Here is a 15,268-nt window from a genome sequence, read left to right as displayed (position 1 = left end):
AGTTTTAAATAAATACAACGTGAAGGCAAAACGTGAACAAATGATCTCTCTGCACTGCTGTGCTGAGACCCGGGGCAGTATTACTGCGCATACAATATAAGAGTGGAAGTGTTCATATTTGTGCTGCTCACTCTAACTTTTTAACCCTGGTCATACAGTAAGTGTATTTACTCCACAAATCATCTGATCTACATTAAAGCCCCCTCGGATGCACCCCCCTCCCTGCCGGGATCTTACCAGGTGGGCAGCGGGTGTCCTGTGTCACAGTGACAGGGGAGATGGGAGCTCTGTTCCTCCCCAGGGCAGTCAGTGCACCGCGCGCTGTCAGGGTCCCCGTTCCATGTGATCTCGCCGCACGCGGCCCCCGCCTGGCATTGAGTGTGCTGCCGCCCCGGGGCGCAGTCACTACAGGCAGCAGGGACAGGGCTCAGAGTCCGGCTGCGGGCGGGGACAGCGCCCGCCTATCACAGCAGCAGCCATGCAGAGAGGGCAGGAGCTAGCAAGTCAGGTGCACCTGCTGGGGGCTAGTGCACCAAACGGTATGCCTGTTAATGTTCAGTGATTGAAATGCGAGACAATATAGAGGCTTTGAACCAGAACAGGACATGTTTATAGGAAATTCAAAATGAAGGCGGTCATTTATCAATGTTCCCCATAACAACCAGGACGAACACAGCTATTTCTACTTAATCCATTGCAAACACAAAGTGCCCCATGATTTCTGCAAGCACAAAGTTCAATAGCTTTTAATGGAATTCCTAAACACACACACACACATTATCCTTTTTTTTACACCATGGAGCATGCACTTCTTATTTTTGTATATTATATTTAGTTCTGGATGTGGCCCATCCTGCAAGAAGCTGCCTAAAAGTCTCTGATCCTCTTGGAAATATTTCAAGTCATGCTTTCTAACAAAGACATTGATTGTATTGGACTTTGTTTTACTATTATAATTGTATAATCATCACTTTGTCAATGAGTATATGTGTACAAGTTGTCACTGCACATTCACATCATTATCAAATATTGGATTCACATACATATGTCTGTACTTAAAATGAATTGTTCCTTAGTATTTCCACAACAATTTGACGCTGTATATTTATTTTTGTTTTCTGTCTGTCTCTCTTTATAATATATTAAATAAGTTATGGTGGGTGAAAAAAGTGACCAAAAAACCCCTCCATAGCAAATAGCAAATGAAAATATCGCTTGTGAGCACATTCACATGTCTTAGGCCTGGGACATGGTGATACGAAGAGCGCTGGGCAGCGCTGACGCTCATGCTCTCCTGCTCAAGCAGGAGATTTTTCATGTCCCTGCATGAGCGTCAGCGAGCGCGCTTGTGTGCCGGGTGGGAAGCGGGCCTGGAGGCGGGCCTAGGACGCGTAAGTCACGGCGCCGACGTCACGGACTGCCATTGGCTTCTGGCAGTCACGTGACCGGCCCTGCGCTTCCCTCAGCGGGAAAAGTAAAATTGATCTGTCGGCTGAAATTCCACACGCCTCCGCATGCCTGCGGAAGCGTGCGGAAGCGCTGTATAAAGCCGCGCTGATAGGGATAATGTTTCCCCTCAGCACAGTCTTTTTGACCATGTCCGAGGCGTAAGGCTGGGTCCCCGCTAGCGCTGAGCTTGCTGAGCGGGCGGCGCTTGGCGAGGTGACTTGCATATATATATATATATGTAGCGGGTGTACCCCTAGGGTACTATAACTACTGCTACTGCTGTCACCTGTGAGGCTAACAAGAGGCCCGAACCTCCGCCACTGGGAGCCTGGGGTGTACTTACACTCGGTGCAGCGCCTCCACCGATGAGGGATCCCAACGTGGTGGGAGTGTGCCCACACCAGACCAATCATACAGTAAATACACACAGTGGAATGAAACAGTATTTACTGAGCATGTACTATCACTTAGGCAAACTTATCAATGCATAACATCATTACATCAAAACATCAGAGTATCACCCCACATGTCAATCATGGCATTACATCACATATCAGTCCTTGGTGCATCCATGTGCCAGGGCACTTAACCTCTGAGTGTCTACCAGCTATAAAGTGAATGTGGGGGATACAGCTTCCCTGTGTTGGGGCCCGTTGGTGCACTTAATATACTACCTTCCTGGTTATTGTCCTAACCAGGATAATCCTTGAATGATCAGCCGCTCCGCAACGTGATCCCACGATGCCCTGCGCTGCTCTCTGCAGAACTGGATACACACACGCTGACTCCCCAGGGGAGGGATCCCAAGCCGGATGATCCCTTTTTCCAATAGTCTCTGCTATGGAGTTAGATCCTCTTTCAGCTACACGCTGTACTGACAGTCAGGCACTGTCCTGTAGCCTCTCTCTCGCTATGCAAAAGTGTGGGTAACTGGTGCATCAAAGTATGAGTCCCAATAATTTTGTAATGATTCTTCCGTAGGGGACACTCCTATATGATGGTGAGCAATGAAAACATACCCTAATAGGGCAAGGGACTAGTACCTAGTGCTAACCAGCACAATGAACAGTACAGAGATTGTCCCAACCATAATAACTAGGCATAGTATATAAAAAACACTCACTTCTTAATTCCAGAGGAGCAGTCCCATCAGGTATCTTGAAAAGCGTGCAATCCACCAAACAGAGCAGGTAAAGTAGATGGACAAAGGCAGTGCACTGCCAGCAAAAACGGAGGAGGCTAATGGTAGCAAAAAGAACTAGTTTATTTAAATAAAAGGATCAAGCATGACCCCTGGAGCACCCAGAAACCGTATATACACCTTGATAAAGGGTGCACAGCCCGAAACGCGTAGGCGTGCGGTTTCTGGATGCTCCAGGGGTCATGCTTGATCCTTTTATTTAAATAAACTAGTTCTTTTTGCTACCATTAGCCTCCTCCGTTTTTGCTGGCAGTGCACTGCCTTTGTTCATCTACTTTACTCTCTCTATGAGTAAAGTGAAGGAGTCCCTGTCTTAAGACAGTTCCCTACACCAAACAGTTACTTATCTACAGTGTCTCGGGACTAATTGGGCCCTGGGTGTATACCGCTGGCCTAATCCCTGGAGCACTGCCCCGTGGACCTAACCTGCACCTTCAGGTTTCTGGTCTTGACTCCTGACTTCCTCTCCCAACAGGCAGTAGTCCTTCCTTCCTTCAGAAGCAATCCAGCCATTCCATTGGCTCTCGTGAGTCACCAGGCAGCTTTCTCCCTAAGCATCATTGGAGTTGTAGTCTCTGAGCTGCCTGATTAACATTGTGACCGCGTGCGCATGACACATTGCCTGCGCGACTCTAATGGCCGCCGCGACCTTGCCCCGCTCATGCGCAACCTTCCAGGGCTCTTCCCGGCCTTTGCCGACTCTGCGCATGCGCGACTCTGCGCTCGTGCGTGCGCACACCTAACATGGCGGCGCCCTGGGGCGAGAACTACCGGCAACTCTATTGAGCATACATACTGAGGGTAAGGAGGGGGGAAACGGGAGCATGGGGAGACCGGAGGGTACCTGGCTACGTCCTTCCCCTGGTGAAAACCTCAACCATCCCGCTTGAACTACACATACACAACAACATTATATAATAAAAATGCAGTTCAGTGTACAACTTAACGATCAACTTTAAACGAGATAGTACGTTTCTACAAACATATTTATCACAGAGGCTAGCTTGGCTTTTGCTGGCTGCTGAGACTCAGTGAGGTGCCCCTAATGAATCATAAGCCACTCTATTGGGAGGGCGTCTCACTCGCTGACTTTTGCGAGTCTCAGTCTCCATCTCTTCATCTTGAAAGGGTCCCTCGTAGGCTTGAGGCCTGGACTCTTGAGCAGAAGGTGAACCAGTTTGGGATAAGTCTCTTTGTGACTGAACATTGTCTCTGTTGGGCACAAAACTCGGGCTATTCGGATTTAACTGTGAACTTGATGACTCGCCGGTTACCGGCACTTGAGGTGCAGGCCCATTACCCGTTGCTCCTTCGGTAGGTGCCCACCAATCTCTGTTGGAAGTGCCTTCCAGAGGATCTTGAGTTGTCTCTGCTGTTGAACTTGAATTCTCCGTAGACTCTTCAGGCTCAAGATCGCTTTCTACTGTTTCTGCTTCTGGGTCACTTTCTCCTAGTTGTGGGATAGGCAACAAATGGTTTCAGTGCCAGACCTTTACCTTGCCATTCACGTCACGTATGCGATAGACAGGGAGGCCCGACATTTGGGACTCTACTTGGAAGGGCCCCTCTCTCCAATGATCAGCCGGCTTATGCTTGCCGGAAATCCCTAAGTTGCGTAGGAGAACTGCGTCTCCTGGTTTGAGCTCTCGGAAACGGACTTTGTGGTCATACCTCCTCTTATTATTCGCATTCAGTCTCGCGGTGGCTCTTTCTGCCAACTGATAGGCCCGATGCAGACTATCCTGGAGTCTTCTCACATATTGATAATGAGCCATATTAGGTACCCCATTGGTAGATACCCGCAGGCGGATATCTACCGGCAATCTGGGCTTCTCTCCCAAACATCATGAAATATGAGGTGTACCCCGTGGACTCATGCCTAGTACAATTGTAGGCATGCACCAATGCCTCCACATGTTTACTCCATTCTACTTTTTGAGGATCTTTCAGAGTGCCTAGCATGTCCAGCAATGTCCGATTAAACCTTTCAGGGAGCGCATCCCCCTCTGGATGGTAGGGGGTAGTTCTTGATTTCTGAATATTCAACAGTTAGCAACTCTTTGATCAGCTTGCTCTCGAAATCTCGTCCCTGGTCCGAGTGCATCCTATTGGGTAGACCATAGTGCACAAAATACTTCTCCCACAGCACTTTGGCCACTGGTATCTTTCTGATCCTTAGTTGGAAAAGCTTGGGCATAGCGAGTATAATGGTCAGTCACTACTAGCACGTTTCCTATGCCTTTTGAGTCCGGCTCTATACACAAGAAATCCATGCATACTAAATCCATCGGAATGGAATTAGTGTGCGCTGTCCTCCGCTTCCCCTTTCCTCACTGCCTATGTGATCCTCCCTGCAGCTCCCAATCTCCCGTGATCAGCGGGGCAAATTCCACATAAAATAAAACAAAACAAAAGGGGCGCATGAGAGAAAACACAGAGACAGTATGTACTACCAAACACAATTTATATGTACACTAATACATGTACAACATACTTAAAATTAAGACCGGATCATAATATACAATGAATCACACAACACACAACACTACCAGAGGGCAAGCCTCAGTAACCCAAGGCACTCGTTGAATTCAAAGATCTTAGGGAATGGGGGCTTACGTGATGATTATCAGCCAGCCCAATGCCTTCAATGCAGCCCTCATGGGTGTGTATGCGTGCGCAGCTTCTGGAGTCCGTTATCACAAGCCCTCCATCACTGCCTATGACCTCACCGCGACGCGTTTCGTGTCAGAATGACACTTCCTCAGGGAGTTGGTCTAACAGTTCCCATGGCACTAGTTAAGTAACCTTCCTGGAAATAATATCAGCCTATTTGCAAGGTGCCATTCCCATAGGCTGATATTGTGCGTATGTGTTTTCTCTCATGCGCCCCTTTTGTTTTGTTTTACTAAATCCATCGGGCCAGAGCTTTTAAGATGACCCATTGGGGCAGCACGGGTGGGCAGTGTCTTTCTTTGTACACATCATAGGCACTTATAACAGTGTTATACCACTGACTTTCGCATTTTAGGCCAGAAAAAACGATCTCTTACTAATCCGAGAGTCTTATCCACTCCTAGGTGCCCGTGATCATCATGTAAGGATCGTAAGACAAGTCGTTGTAGATGTTTAGGCGAGAACAATTGACGTCGATCCGGATGGTTGTGGTATGGGACAATCCGATAAAGGAGGCCGTTGTCCATTTCAAATTTTCTCCATTCTCGCATAAGAATTGCAAATATGTCTTTGGGGGACCGTTCATCATAGAGGGATCATTCTTGTGGTGGGCCTCACGAACCGCATTAACCACTGGGTCACTGGTTTGAGCTAGGACCAATTCCTTCCAAGTGAAGATGACATTTTGAGTAAGACCCATGCCACCCGAGTGGCAGTAGGCATTCGGAAGGGCCTGGAGTCGGCATCCTAATGAATCCACCACTCGCAACTCTGAGAACGCCACCTTATTTTCCACTACTGCTGCAGTAGAGCACATCACCTTCATTCCAGGTACAGAAATCTCCTCCCACGGCCCGTCATCCGACATGGGGTTCAGCCCCGGTCTTCTGGATAGCGCGTCCGCTCCTATGTTTAGAGGCCCGGGCTTGTATTTTAACGTGAACTGATAGTTGAATAATGCGGCCAACCACCTGTGACCAGTGACATCCAATTTTGTAGTTGTCAAGATATAGGTCAACGGATTGTTGTCCGTTCTCATCATGTAAGGCTCGTAAGACAAGTCGTTGTAGATGTTTAGGCGAGAACAATTGACGTCGATCCGGATGGTTGTGGTATGGGACAATCCGATAAAGGAGGCCGTTGTCCATTTCAAATTTTCTCCATTCTCGCATAAGAATTGCAAATATGTCTTTGGGGGACCGTTCATCATAGAGGGATCATTCTTGTGGTGGGCCTCACGAACCGCATTAACCACTGGGTCACTGGTTTGAGCTAGGACCAGTTCCTTCCAAGTGAAGATGACATTTTGAGTAAGACCCATGCCACCCGGGTGGCAGTAGGCATTCGGAAGGGCCTGGAGTCGGCATCCTAATGAATCCACCACTCGCAACTCTGAGAACGCCACCTTATTTTCCACTACCGCTGCAGTAGAGCACATCACCTTCATTCCAGGTACAGAAATCTCCTCCCACGGCCCGTCATCCGACATGGGGTTCAGCCCCGGTCTTCTGGATAGCGCGTCCGCTCCTATGTTTAGAGGTCCGGGCTTGTATTTTAACGTGAATTGATAGTTGAATAATGCGGCCAACCACCTGTGACCAGTGACATCCAATTTTGTAGTTGTCAAGATATAGGTCAACGGATTGTTGTCCGTTCTCACTTCGAAGGAGACCCCATACAGGTAGTTGTGGAGCTTCTCCACTATGGCCCACTTGAGGGCAAGGAATTCTAACTTGTGAACCGGATAGTTCTTCTCACTGGGAGTTAAACTTCAGCTCACATAAGCCACTGGATGCAGACCAGCTGGGTGCTTCTGGTGTAGGACCGCTCCCAGCCCATTGAAGCTGGTGTCCACATGCAAAATATAGGGTTTCTCCGGATCAGCATAGGCCAGCACCGGCGCTTCCGTCAGACTTTTCTTCAGTCCCTGGAACACCTTCTCACATTCCGAGGTCTATTTATCTCCAAAAGGAGTCCTAGGAGGTGTAGCTTTCTGTTGAGGCTCCTCGGGGTAAACCTTAAGAAGATTATTGAGAGCCTTGGCCTTACTCGAGTATCCTTCGACGAACCTTCTGTAGTTGACCATGGCTTCCACCTTGGCAGGATCTGTGGCCACTCCTTCGGCCGAAACTATGTGGCCAACATAGGAAACGGAGGTTCTGCCAAATCGACACTTATCTATGGATAGTTTCAAACCTTCTTTGCCCAACCTATCCAACACCTTCATAAGGCGAGCCTCATGTTCTTCGAGGGTCTTCCCGAACACGATTATGTCATCCAGATAAACGATGCACTCGCGCAGGTTCATGTCCCTGATTGTCTTCTCCAGCAGCCTCTGGAATGTCGCAGGAGCACCACAAATACCTTGAGTCATCCTGGTGAACTGGTAGAACCCAATGGGGCAAATAAAGGCCATTTTTTCTTGGTCAGACGGGCTCATGGGGACTTGATAGTAGCCTGAGCATAGATCCAACACGCTGAACCATTGGCTGCCAGACAATGCATCCAGGATCTCCTCGATCCGGGGTAGTGTGTACTAATCAGGGATAGTACGTCAATTCAATGTACGATAGTTAACGCACAGGCGGACGGACCCGTTTTTCTTTCTGACTATCACTATTGGCGAAGCGTAGGGACTTCGGGACTCAGTCACTATGCCGGCCGTTTCGATCTCATTGATGACATTCCTTACGTCATCCACATCCCTTGGGGCAATTCGTCTGGACCGTTCTCGGAAGGGAGTGGCATCTGTCATTCTGATCGTGTGTTGGGCGTTATGACTACAGCCCACATCCAACTCACTAGTAGAGAACACTTCTTGGTGCTCTTCCAGCTGTGCGCTCAACCTCATCTTCCACTCTGCAGAGACAGTTGAATCTCCAAAGTCAAACTGCAAGCCTTTCGGTCTCTTCTTGAGCGGTAGCAGCCTTTACATGCGCTACTGTCTCCACTGTGGTCACCGGGTATATTCTACCCAGTCTTTGTCCAAATTCAAACGGCACCGGATGTGGGGAGACGTTTTGCATGGACACTGTAATTTTCTCCGGAATAGCTGCGGTCCATTCCTTCATCTCTGGCACCATTTTGTACCCTCTTTTGAGATCGTCTTCAAGAGTGATCTCTAGCGAAAACAAAGTGTCTGTCGTACTTCGGCCCCAGTATCTGACCACGGCGGTCATATGTCTCACTCCCCCTGGTGGAATCTCGATCAGGCCCTTTTCATGATTAAAAATCTCTCCATATTCTTCCTGGGAAGCGACACGTAAACATTCGTCCTTGAGGGCTGGAGGTAGCGGCAGCTTAGACAGAGGTAATTCCCCGGTCTCTTGGAGATAGGCTCAGATCATGGACCTTACTACGTCAGCGTTCGTTCCTAATATGATGGGGGCACTTGGGTGCTCTTGAGGCTCAGGGCAGACCAGGGCTTCCAATCTCATTGGGTGAGTCCGATTGGTGTTCAACTGGAATATGTCAATCTGCACACCTATCACTCCGTCGATGGGATAATCCTCGTTACTGAGGCCCCAAAACTTCATCTGGTTAGCTGACTGTAGGGGCAGATGGCTAAGGTGTTGGTTGTAAAATGTTCTATAGATAATGGTCACCTGCGACCCGGTGTCCATCAGAGCTGAGGAGTACACGCCTTCCACGACGACTCTTATTAGAGCAGTGGGTCCTATCCGGCGGTATTCATCTGGTGGGAGGATTTCTTCCGTGGGGGCCTCCATCGGCCTCTTCTGGTAGTGCCGGGAAAGAAGTGAGTGACGACTGAACTTGCACGGTGAAGGACTTGGGCCTGGTAGCAGATTTCTTGGAGTGGGGACAGGCCCTTGCAGCATGACCCGGTTCGCCACAGTTGAAACAGCGAAAGTCTGGCCGATATCTTGAACTGCCAGGAGATCTGGGCGGAGACCCAGGTACCTCGGTGGTTGACGTATCTTTCTCCTTCTTACTCCCCTTTCCTTTGGGCATTGTGGCTTCCTTGGTATCTTCTTTGCAGGCTTATTTACCCTTTTTGGGGGGGTGGAAGTGCAACTGTACCTCATGTCTTCTGATGTGCCGCATTAAATCCATGTAGCTTTGTGGTACTGCAGTGATCGGGGCGGCCCGCATCACTATAGCTATGGGGTGACTAGACAACGAACCGTTCAGTAACTGCTTGAATCGGTGTCGGTCCACGTCAGTGGCCACCACAATATTTTTGGACAGAAGATTCCCCAAAGACAGCTGAATCTTGCGGACAAGTCTTCTCCTTCCTTTTGCCTGAGAGCCTTGAACTGCGCCATCAACTCATCCTCATCGTCCTCATACGCATAGGACTGTGTGAGCATTTCTACCAACTCATATGCTGTAACATCCCCCTCTACTTCACGATACATCCGAACCAATTGTGAGGCTGGGGGTCGGAGACTCCCCACTAGTCTCTGTCGCTTGACCGGCTCTGAGCACGACCATTCAGCTAGTATATGGATAGCATGCTCCCTCCAGGTCTCAAAACCTTCTTCTCCTGTAGGCGTCGGTAGGATCCCCTAGAAGGGCTTTAGCTTCCTATAGTTTTGAGATTGAGAGGCAAGAGTTATGGTTTCCATTATTTGGGGCACAGTCATATTCAATGGAGGGCCTCCACTGATGTGGTTACTACCAGTCCCAGGACTGACGCTAGAAATGGGCGGGAAGCTTTGCGATAGTCTATCAGGAGCCGGAGACGAGGGTAGGCCCCTGGCACAGCTGGTGGCTCCTTCTAGAGCACTTGGAGAAAAAGTCACTCGTGGTGGACGGGTAGTACTGACAGGGGTACTTGAGATAAGGACATTCGCTTGCCAATCACTGGTAGAGGGCCCTTTGGGGACAGGTTCGTTGGTTGGAGAGTTTGTGGAGGTAAATATCTCTCTGATTTCAGGTAAGTCTGAGAATATTAAGGGATAACCCTCGGTTGGGGCCTCAGGGGCTTGAAAGACCCTAGGAGCAGTCTCCCTACATATTTCTTTGCCCGCCGTAAATAGCATAGTACTCCAGTGGCACGTGGGGTCATATTCCCGTCCTCTTGACCTTAAAGGACCTAGGCCCAAGAGTTTCTCTGAGTCCCATATTTCATTCTCGGACACTAGGGCAGGGACATTCCCAACAGCTACTACATGACTGGGTGGTTCCCTGACCTTGTATGCCCAAGCGTGGACTTCCTGACTTGACGGAGCGAACATGATGAACAATTTGGATAACAATATAACACAGAAATTCTTGGGCACCCCAGGTCAGAGATCTAAGCAGCGCCTCCAAATGTAGCGGGTGTACCCCTAGGGTACTATAACTACTGGTACTGCTGTCACTTGTGAGGCTAACAAGAGGCCAGAACCTCCACCACTGGGAGCCTGGGGTGTACTTACACTGGTGCAGCGCCTCCACCGATGAGGGATCCCAACGTGGTGGGAGTGTGCCCTCACCAGACCAATCATACAGTAAATACACAGTGGAATGAAACAGTATTTACTGAGCATGTACTATCACTTAGGCAAACTTATCAATGCATAACATCATTACATCAAAACATCAGAGTATCACCCCACATGTCAGTCATAGCATTACATCACATATCAGTCCTTGCATCACCCTTTGTCCTTGGTGCATCCATGTGCCAGGGCACTTAACCTCTGAGTGTCCATCAGCTATAAAATTAATGTGAATGTGGGGGATAGCGCTTCCCTGTGTTGAGGCCCGTTGGTGCACTTAATATACTACCTTCCTGGTTATTGTCCTAACCAGGATAATCCTTGAATGATCAGCCGCTCCGCAACATGATCTCACGATGCGCTTCTCTGCTCTCTGCAGAACTGGATACACACGCTGACTCCCCAGGGGAGGGATCCCAAGCCGGATGATCCCTTTTTCCAATAGTCTCTGCTATGGAGTCAGATCCTCTTTCAGCTACACGCTGTACTGACAGTCAGGCACTGTCCTGCAGCCTCTCCCTCTCTCTATGAGTAAAGTGAAGGAGTCCCTGTCTTAAGGCAGTTCCTTACACCAAACAGTTACTTATCTACAGTGTCTCAGGGGACTAACTGGGCCCTGGGGGTATACCGCTGGCCTAGTCCCTGGAGCACTGCTCTGTGGACCTAACCTGCACCTTCAGGTTCCTGGTCTTGACTCCTGACTTCCTCTCCCAACAGGCAGTAGTCCTTCCTTCCTTCAAAAGCAATCCAGCCATTCCATTGGCTCTCTTGAGTCACCAGGCAGCTTTCTCCCTAAGCATCATGGGAGTTGTAGTCTCTGAGCTGCCTGATTAACATTGTGACCGCATGCACATGGGACACTGCGCCTGCGTGACTCTAATAGCCGCCGCGACCTTGCCCCGCTCATGCGCAACCTTCCAGGGCTCTTCCTGAAAGAACCCCTCTTGGTGCCCTTAACTTGGAGTGAGTTCAGGAACATCCTGAAGGGGAGACCTGATGAAAACTGCTGCTGAATAGTGAAGATCAAATAAAGAGCTGCTGCATTTTACCCATACCTCCTGCCTGAGACTGAAGTATATTGGGAGGAGGGGGACGTGTTCTTGTTCAGAGACTTCACCCCATACAGCTGGGGCTGCACAAGATGGTGTCGCTGCACCTGTAAGCAGAATTCGGGCACAACCCCAGAAGCCTGTCCTGTTATTCTCCTCTACCATCAGGCGGAAGACTCAGGGCCCCCTGTTACTAGCAGGTATTCACCACTCAGACCGATGTAACCAGAGCAGTATTTCCCCTAGGAGACCCTATGTGAGATTGGGTGGGGGAAACAGGGTTACAAAAAGCAATAACCACACAATGTATATAACTGATCTTTACTGTACAAGACACATATAACACACAATACTGGGGAACAACAGTATAGTGTGGTGACCCCAAACACTGAGTGGTTCCCCTAAAGTACTGAGGGTGCCGTGGCACCAATAACCCCTGGTATCAGTCCCAGCAATCCAACCCAAATGTGAGGTAGTGCTACCCCCTGTGAATGTTGGTGCACGTTGGGTACCTGCCTGGGTACTCCAATACCCAGGTGCTGCTTCCAGCCGTGTGTTGAGTTGGTCCCACGCCGTGGGGCCTCCAACAATCCCGTCATGCCTTAGCCGCAGAGAGGCCGAGTCACGAGCTCCAGCCGGAGGAGTCCTCTCCTGCCTGCCACGTGCGGCCTTATCCCAGGCCGCAGTACGTCACGTTGGATAGCTGCAACAGGTTCTAATGGAAAGGGTCCCTATCTGAGGCCTTCCTTACAATACTGCTCTTCAGGTGTCTCAGGGCCTAACTGGGGCCTAGGGGCAGAGTTCTGGCCTTGTCCAGGGGCTTACTGGCACCCTGGACGCATCCATCCTCTCTGACAGCTCCTGCTAGACTGGATATCCCTCCGGGTCCCATGGAGGATATCCTTGATTCAAGATGGCTGCTCGAACGCTTTCTCGCAAGTCCCACTGCGCATGCGCCGAACTCCAGAGTGGCCGCCGCTCTGTTACCCCTGATCGCCCGGGGTCCCACAGACCAACTGGCCAGTTCCCCACACCGGAGCAGGGTAGGGGACACGGCTATAATATATATATATATATATATACAGTGGTTGACAAATCACCAAAAAATCTACTCGCCACACAAAAAAATCTACTCGCCACCTAGTACCAAACGTATGCTGCTTGGGCCAATAGGAGCTCGCCACGATGTTAAATCCACTCGCCCAGGGCGAGCAAATGTATAGGTTTGTCGAGCACTGTATATATATATATATATGTAGAGGTATCAGTACCGTGTTAGCCGAGCTTCAATAATCAAAAAATAAATAGATGATACCGTTCTGTGGCTAACAAAATGCTTTTATTTGTGCGAGCTTTCGAGATACACTGATCTCTTCTTCCGGCGATGTTACAATGAATGAAGCAAGGATAACTTGAAAACAGTGTCTCTTGGAATGTTATCTGTGCTTCTCCTTCCCCCGGTGTGGATGTGTTTTATGGCTAGAGGTGTCAAAGGGTAACTGAAAGCAAGTGAAGAAAGAGTGTGTATGTGTATCAGTGTGAATAAAAATGAATGGAGAGCCCACAGTATAAACAGTGCTCTACACAAGGTGTGTGTGGAGTGAGAGGGATATAAATGGTGTGGGTGGGTGTGGAAATGTGAGAGTTTGTAGCACAACTAAAAGTGTGTGTGGATACTATGTGGTCCCTATTGGTGTATATGGATGGAAAAATAAGGAGTATTAGTATGTGTGAGAGACAGCTTTGTGTGCATACATATAGCACAGTATGTACAGACATGGCCTTTAGCGCTCATGGGAAGAGAGTTCGCTAGTGTCAGTAATGACTCATAAAATTTCGATCTCTGTTTAGGCCACTGCTAAGTGTCCCGAACAGTTGCATAAATTTGTATTCATGCAACCGTCTCTCTTTCGGGGTTTTAAGATTACCTTTGAGTATGGCAACCCTCAGATCGTTCATCTTGTGGCCAGAGTCAGAGAAATGTTCGCCAACAGGACTGTCTCTTGTTCCACGTGTGATGCTGTGGCGATGCAGGTTCATTCTCTTGTTTAGCCCCTGTCCTGTCTCACCTATGTAGTAGCAGCCCCCTGGGCATTTCATGCACATGATGAGGTACACGACATTGCTGGAGGAACAGGTGAACCCTCCTCTGATTTTGTATTCCCGATTCTTGTGTGGTATTTGTATTGTGTCCGCTGTGTAGAGCATTGCGCAGGTTTTGCATCTTGGGTCCTGGCATGGTTTTGTCCCGCATTCAGTTGTACTGCTGAATACTTTACTCCTCACCATAATATTCTTGAGATTATGGGGTTGTCTGTATGATAATAAGGGTGCTTCAGGGAAGACCTGTTGCAGTCTTGTATCTTCCTGGAGGATGGGTTGTAGTTTCCTGGCGATCTTGCGTAGGTCTCCTAGGTGTGGGTTATATGTGACCACCAAAGGAACCCTGTCGCTTGTCTCCTTCTGTTTGTATTCAAGGAGATCACTTCTTGGTATTCTGGTGGCTTTGTTAATTTGCTGGTCTACAATTCTGTGGTTATATCCACGGTTTATAAAGTCTGATCTCAAGGCTTTAATCTGCTGGTCTCTGTCTGCTGTGTCGGAGCATATCCGGTTGTATCGTATAGCTTGACTGTAGATGGTTGCATGTTTGGTGTGTGTCGGGTGGAAGCTGTTGTCCCTCAAATAGCTGGCTCTGTCTGTAGGTTTGCGGTATACAGAAGTCTGTAGTTGGTTGTTCTTTATAGTAATGGTGGTGTCTAGAAAATGTACTTCATCCGGGGAATGGGTGAGTTTGAGGTTGATGGTCGGGTGGAACGTATTGAAGTTGTCATAGAACTGTAGGAGGTCCTGTTCGCCAGAGGTCCAAATCAGGAGGATGTCATCGATGTAGCGAAGGTATGTAAGGGGTTTCAAGTGACAGGTGGACAGAAAGTCACTTTCCAGTTTTGCGCAGAACAGATTGGCATACTGTGGCGCCATCCGAGTACCCATAGCGGTCCCGGTTGTCTGGAGGTATGTGTCATTTCCAAATGTGAAGTAGTTATGGGTCAGAATAAATTCAATGCATTTAGTCACTGTCTCTGTGAGTGGCTCCTGCGATCCCAGAAAGTATCTGCAGGCTGAAATCCCATCCTCGTGGGGGATGTTTGTATAAAGTGACTCTACATCCATAGTTGCTAGTAGTGTTCCTGTAGGGAGGGGGCCAATGGCATTCAGTTTGTTTAGCAGGTCGGTGGTATCCTGGATATAGCTGGGTGTGTTCCTGACAAGTGGTTTTAGAATGCCCTCCACCCAGCCAGAAATATTCTCGGTAAGTGTGCCAGATCCAGAGATAATAGGGCGCCCAGGGTTACCCTCTTTGTGAATTTTAGGGAGCATGTAGAATGTGCCAGGTTTTGGGTTAGCTGGTATCAGGTCCAGAATTTGTTCTCTTGTGTGGATCGGGA

General features: G+C 49.0%; 1 protein-coding gene across 4 annotated transcripts in view; it reads right to left on the bottom strand.

The window, feature by feature from the left end:
- Positions 1–493, bottom strand: part of CRACDL (CRACD like) — a 161,618-nt gene extending 161,125 nt beyond the window's left edge. For 2 of the 4 annotated variants that reach the window (XM_075590507.1, XM_075590505.1), the window contains exon 1: positions 238–493. The gene's annotated coding sequence lies outside the window, so the exon portion shown is untranslated. The remainder of the gene's footprint in view (positions 1–237) is intronic. The other 2 variants (XM_075590510.1, XM_075590509.1) reach the window with 2 other exon arrangements.
- Between the last annotated feature and the right edge of the window lie 14,775 nt (positions 494–15,268).

Source organism: Ascaphus truei, chromosome 3 (assembly GCF_040206685.1).
Source record: "Ascaphus truei isolate aAscTru1 chromosome 3, aAscTru1.hap1, whole genome shotgun sequence".
In the NCBI taxonomy this organism is placed as follows: Eukaryota; Metazoa; Chordata; class Amphibia; order Anura; family Ascaphidae; genus Ascaphus; species Ascaphus truei.
This window is presented reverse-complemented; position numbering and strand designations above follow the sequence as displayed.